Source organism: Eurosta solidaginis, chromosome 3 (genome assembly GCF_040869045.1).
Source record: "Eurosta solidaginis isolate ZX-2024a chromosome 3, ASM4086904v1, whole genome shotgun sequence".
Lineage (NCBI taxonomy): Eukaryota > Metazoa > Arthropoda > Insecta > Diptera > Tephritidae > Eurosta > Eurosta solidaginis.
The window spans coordinates 267478544-267484636 of NC_090321.1; the positions used below are offsets into that span (position 1 = coordinate 267478544).

Here is a 6093-nt window from a genome sequence, read left to right on the forward strand (position 1 = left end):
TTTTCGTTGAAATGTTCTCTCACGAATATAATAGTTGATTTGCTGTCTGGAAGTACCCTTAATAAACATTCGTGTTTACGATACGTCTATACGTACATAGATACGTAACTGAATTTATATATTGGGCACCCTGCTTGATACAATAAAAAATAGTTGAAAAATGTAAAACTTAAGCAAATGCCAACAAGAAGTAACAAATCAAAACTCTTCACATTTCGACAATGTTTTAGAATAAAAAATTTTAAATTACAAATTGAAAAAAATAAGCATTCCAACAATAAATTATGCTTCATGCTTGTTGTGGCAGAATCATTAAAGTCCAAAATCGAATGGTTCTATTGAAAACAATTCGGTAAGTGAAATTATGTTTTGTAAAAGTCTAGAACAGCAGCCAACTGCTGAAAAAAATATCGGAAGGGGTATCGAAATACGCGTCTTGATCTGGGCAAGAATAATCAGAAGCAAGGCGAATTCAGTAAGGTGGTGTTATCCCATCACCTGATTGTTTCTTCTTGATAATTTTCCATACAAAGCCTTGTACAACAAAATGTCAGTTAATCTAAATCAATGAACATTCTGTACGGAGAATTACTTGAATTCGCTTTGCCATAACCTTGTATAAATTCGTCTTGGTATGGAAAATAATCAAGACGAAGCATTTGGGATAAAACCTGTACAAGTGCAGGCGACTTCAGTGTTGTTATCGTAACAGCTGATTGCACGTTCCTGATTATCAAGGCGAATTAAGTACCAGGTGTTGTTATCCGAACAGCTGAATGCTTCTTCTTGATTATTTTCCATACAACGACTTGAACTTTAATATGTCAGTTAATCGAAATCAATAAAAAAATTCTTTTGACTTGACATTCTTCTGCACGGCGATGTGGTTGAATTCGCTATGACACCACATGGTATAGATTCGCCTTGCTGATTACTTTCCGTACAACGGCGAATTGGTTGATTTCGCTTTGCCAGCAACATGTATAGATTCGTATTGAAGTTGAAAACTTTTGTATGGTTATTGTAATTTTTTTATTTAGTTCTGTTTTGCGCCAATGTAATTTTGATCTTCAAACCAGTGTTGAACCCACTCAGGGTACTTTTTATAAAGGTTTTCTGCATAAAAGTATTATAGATTCTACGAGCCGGTTTCGAGCGGCCCGTTGTCATTTTTTGGTTTTTTGGAAATATATTTTGACAGAAGCAAAATGTTTTTATCTGCCTTCGAATTATTCATACTACTTTGACACCTCCCGGTATATTTGTAGGCAAGGCGAATCCATATCAGGTGGTGGCAAAGCGAATTCAACCAATTCACCGTGCAGAAGAATGTCAAGTCAAAAGAAAATTTTCATTGATTTCGATTAACTGACATTAAAGTTCAAGTCGTTGCAAGGCGAATTCAATAAGGTGGTGTTATCCCATCAGCTGATTGCTTCTTCTTGATAATTTTCCATACAAAGCCTTGTACAACAAAATGTCAGTTAATCGAAATCTATGAAAATTTTCTTTTGATTTGACATTCATCTGCACGGCGAATTGATTGAATTCGCTTTGCCACCACCTGATATGGATTCGCCTTGAGTCGTTGTATGGAAAATAATCAAGAAGAAGCAATCAGCTGTTGGGATAACAACACCTGGTACTGAATTCGCCTTGTTTGTATGTGTATTAGCAGTCGATCGCTGTTGTAAAGTATTATCCAAGGCGAATTCAATAAGGTGGTGTTACCCCATCAGCTGATTGCTTCTTTCTGATAATTTTCCATACAAAGCCTTGTACAACAAAATGTCAGTTAATCGAAATCTATGAAAATTTTCTTTTGACTTGACATTCATCTGCACGGCGAATTGATTGAATTCGCTTTGCCACCACCTGATATAGATTCGCCTTAGTATTATCTTATTTTTTTAAACACAACATAACTGAAAACTATTTCCATAATTTAGCCGTCACCTTGATGTTTATGATAAGGGCAATGCTGAAGAGAACATATACTATATGAAGCTGGTATATTCCAAATATCTATGAATTTTTTCCAAATTGCAATTAACAAAGTTAAAATCTAAATACTTTTTTTAGCAAAAGGAAAAGCTTTGTAAATTAGCTAAAAAACTGGCAGAAATGGAATCTAGGCTTGATGCAAGTATGCGAAACTTGAGAAAATTGCTCAAGCCGAACAGGAGAAAGATCCACCCAGCTTTAAAGACAAGAAAACTCCAAAAAACCGTGATTAAGAAACGAAATGATGATGAAGCAATGCAAAGCAAAACGAGTGAGATTCACAAACTTGCATTTGTAAATCAGTTTTTTAGTTTTTTTGGCATTAAATACACTTGAATTTTTATTACCAATCTTTGTAGATATTTTCCAGTAATTCGGCAAATTGGCTTGTGCTAAATTTTTTTTTTAGACTCGGAGAATCTTTTTAATAAACTCGCGTGTTCTAAAGATAATAGCAAAAATAACAACCTTTCAAATTTCACCATAATATCTGAACGGCTTTTAATTAGGTTAAAAACCGTTGCAATGAGGGACTCAAATATCTAGCACGACTTAAACCGGTCTTTAAAAGGATTCAAGCACAAGAGGTTCGCTCGGTTGACAAATTTTTGGACAAATTTTCACTGAGAGCTTTTCATGGCAGAAATACACTCGGAGTGGTTGCCAAACACTGCCGAGAGGCGACCCCTAATTGAAAAACCTTATTTCTAAAATTTTGATGTTGCTTTGCGCGGGGCGTGAACCCAGCATATTCGGTGTGGAAGGCGGAGAACGCTACCATCACACCAGGGTGGCCACCTAAAACCTAAACAAATTCAAAATTCATCATTCAACGTCAAAAACTCGACTAGTAAATCGATACACGTAAAAATTCCATTAATAAATAATAGAGATGCCATAACGAAATGTACTCATTGAGCATGTTAACTTATTCATTCCGTATGTTCGAAGCATTCATCTCCATTTAAGAATTTGTGGAATCGGTTTATATTTGGAATATTATGTATATACTTACTTGATATATTCGGACCTCGTGAGGTAGTATCAAACGAATGTGTTCTGAATATTCTCAACTAACGATTTATCCGGAACGCTTCCATGAATACTTAACGGAAAAGAGCTTTCCGAAATTTCAGAATAAAAAGCTGAATATGTAGTCCCTGTGTAGCAGGACTGCACAAAGTCTTAACTCTTCTGTCCAAAGCCGGGGTATAAAGTTCTCAGACAATAAACCTTTTTTTATATATTTTTGTCAGTTCATTGCGGCTCCTGAGTAGAGTATCACACCATTTCGGCTGCCTGTTCAAAATCGTGCTATCTCAAAATATTTTTCAAGAATTTCCCATTTCAGGATTTGTCACAAAACGCCCTATATAGGAATTAGATTGAAAACCGCCTTATCTCAGAATGCTTTCCGTTAACTCCCTCTTGTGTTAAAATGCATTGAACTTATGCTCACATAGTAAGATTTTGAGATAGTGTATTTTTGAATAAACCTCTAACGTACGGCATTCTTCAAACAAATTCTGAAAGAATGACCAAACCAACAACTCTATATCAATTCACAAAATATTTAGTAGAAACTGAATTATTTCCCCCAAAACCTGTCGGCATTTACAAATTTATTATCACTACTAATATACCACTAAAAGTATTTTCTACTACAGTTTTCGCTAAAGGGGATTGAATTATTCCCCGTTTTCCTTACTTCGAAAAAGCAAGCCATCCAGATTTTATACTCAGCGTGCTTTGCACACAGAGTATATTTACTTTGATTGTAATGATGGGAATAAAAAGTAATTGGATTTGGTGTAGTGTCCATTTAACGGCACCAGACGGAATTGAGTTCTTTATTAAAACCTGTTTCTTTTATACAAAATTTCTATAAGCTAAAATACCTACTTACACTAATACTTACAAACTAAGTGTATTACATACATATACATTCAGTTCAGTTCCCTGGGAACTGCTTTCTAAACCTAAATAAAATTAGCTGTGGAATCTGCAACGCAAGTACAAATGAATCATGTTAATAATTTGTATACAGGTAAAGACTTGTGGCGAGCAAGCTCTAAAGAGTAACATACCAAGGTTCAGGTTACCAGACAGTGCACGGCTTAGTTACAGTGGCATGTAGAAAATATATGTTTGTACAAATGAATGAATGTGTTAATGAATCTCAGGCCGTACCAAAGCGAGCCAAAATATATGTATGTACAAATGTATTAACATGTATGTAAGAGTCAATGCATTTTAAGACATTCCAAAACGGGTTGAGATATATGTTTGTACAAATGAATGAATTTGTCAATGAATAACTTAATGAGTGAATGCTACAGGTTGGTTGTACAGGTATAAAGGAATCGAGATTGATATAGACTTCCATATATCAAAACCATCAGTATCGAAAAAAAATTTGATTGAGCTATGTCCGTCCGTCCGTCCGTTAACACGATAACTTAAGTAAATATTGAGATATCTTCACCAAATTTGGCACGAGCTTATCTGGACCCAGAATAGATTGGTATTGAAAATGAGCGAAATCGGATGATAACCACGCACACTTTTTATATATATAAAATTTTGGAAAACACAAAAAACCTGATTATTTAGTAAATAATACACCTAGAATATTGAAATTTGACATGTCGACTGATATTGAGACTCTTGATAAAAATTTGTTAAACGGGCGTGGCACCGCCCACTTGTGATAAAATCAATTTTACAAATATTATTAATCATAAATCAAAAATCGTTAAACCTATCGTAACAAAATTCGGCAGAGCTATTGCCTTTACTATAAGTAATAAATAAAAAAAATAAATGTAAGGCGCGATAACCTCCGAAGAGATCTAAGGCCGAGCTTCCGTTCCAATTTGCGTCGTGCTCCTCTTGATATTGCCTACAAATTGGCCGGACGGGACCTACATGTTTTATGCCGACTCCGAACGGCATCTGCGAGGCAGATGAGTTTTCACTGAGAGCTTTTCATGGAAGAAATACACCCGGAGCGCTTGCCAAACACTGGCGAGGGGCGACCCCGCTTAGAAAAATTGTATTATAATTGAAAACCTTATTTCTAAAATTTTGATGTTGCTTTGCCCGGGGTGCGAACCCAGGGCATACGGTGTAATAGGCGGAGCACGCTACCATCACACCACGGTGGCCGCTATAAGGAATGCTTTGAAGAAAAATTAATGAAATCGGTTAAGGACCATGCCCACTTTTATATAAAAGATTTTTAAAAGGGTCGTGGACGAATAAAATAAGCCATATATTTGCAGAAAAGAGCTTTTATCAATGCTATTTCATTTCCCAAGTGAATTTATAACAATAAATAGGAAAAATTTCAAATTTTTACAAACGGATGTGGCACCGCCCCTTTTATGACTAAGCAATTTTCTATGTTTCGGGAGCCATAACTCGAAGAAAAATTAACGGATCGTAATCAAATTGGATACACAAACTTTTCCTATAGCAGGAAATATTTTTATAAAAAATGGGTGAGATCGGGTAAAGACCACGCCCACTTTTATATAAAACAAGTTTAAAGGGTCGTAAACTAGAATAATAAGCTATAACTTAGCAAAAAATAGTTTTGTATCAATATAATTTTACTTTCTAAATTGAATATAACATTAAATTGGAAAACACTAAAATTTTTGAAAATGGGAGTGGCACCGCCCCTTTTATGACTGAGCAATATTCTATATTTCGGGACCCATAACTCGAAGAAAAATTAACATATCGTAATGAAATTGTGTACACAAATTTTCCTTATAGCAGAAAATATTTCTAGTAAAAATGGACGGGATCGGTTAAAGACCACGCCCACTTTTATATAAAACAAGTTTAAAAGGGTCGTAAACTAGAATAATAAGCTATAACTTGTGAGTATATAATGTCCGGTTACAACCGAACTTAGCCTTCCTTACTTATTAAATTTGGGAGTGTCAAAGCTCGGTCATCATTGGAGAACAAATACCTACACGGTGGAAGCAACGATAAGTTGCATAAAAATGTCGCCAAAAAAGGAAAGCGGGGTTGTATTTGGTGATGATTATAGATGAAAAATTCGTTGGATTTGAA

At 35.1% G+C, this 6093-nt stretch overlaps 1 long non-coding RNA gene across 1 annotated transcript; it reads left to right on the forward strand.

Annotated features, from left to right (window-relative positions):
- Positions 1-201: 201 nt before the first annotated feature.
- LOC137247152 (uncharacterized) lies at positions 202-2354 on the forward strand. The gene is made up of 3 exons (XR_010951783.1): positions 202-352; positions 1950-2010; positions 2083-2354. It is a non-coding gene; the product is annotated as an uncharacterized lncRNA (long non-coding RNA).
- Positions 2355-6093: the final 3739 nt, after the last annotated feature.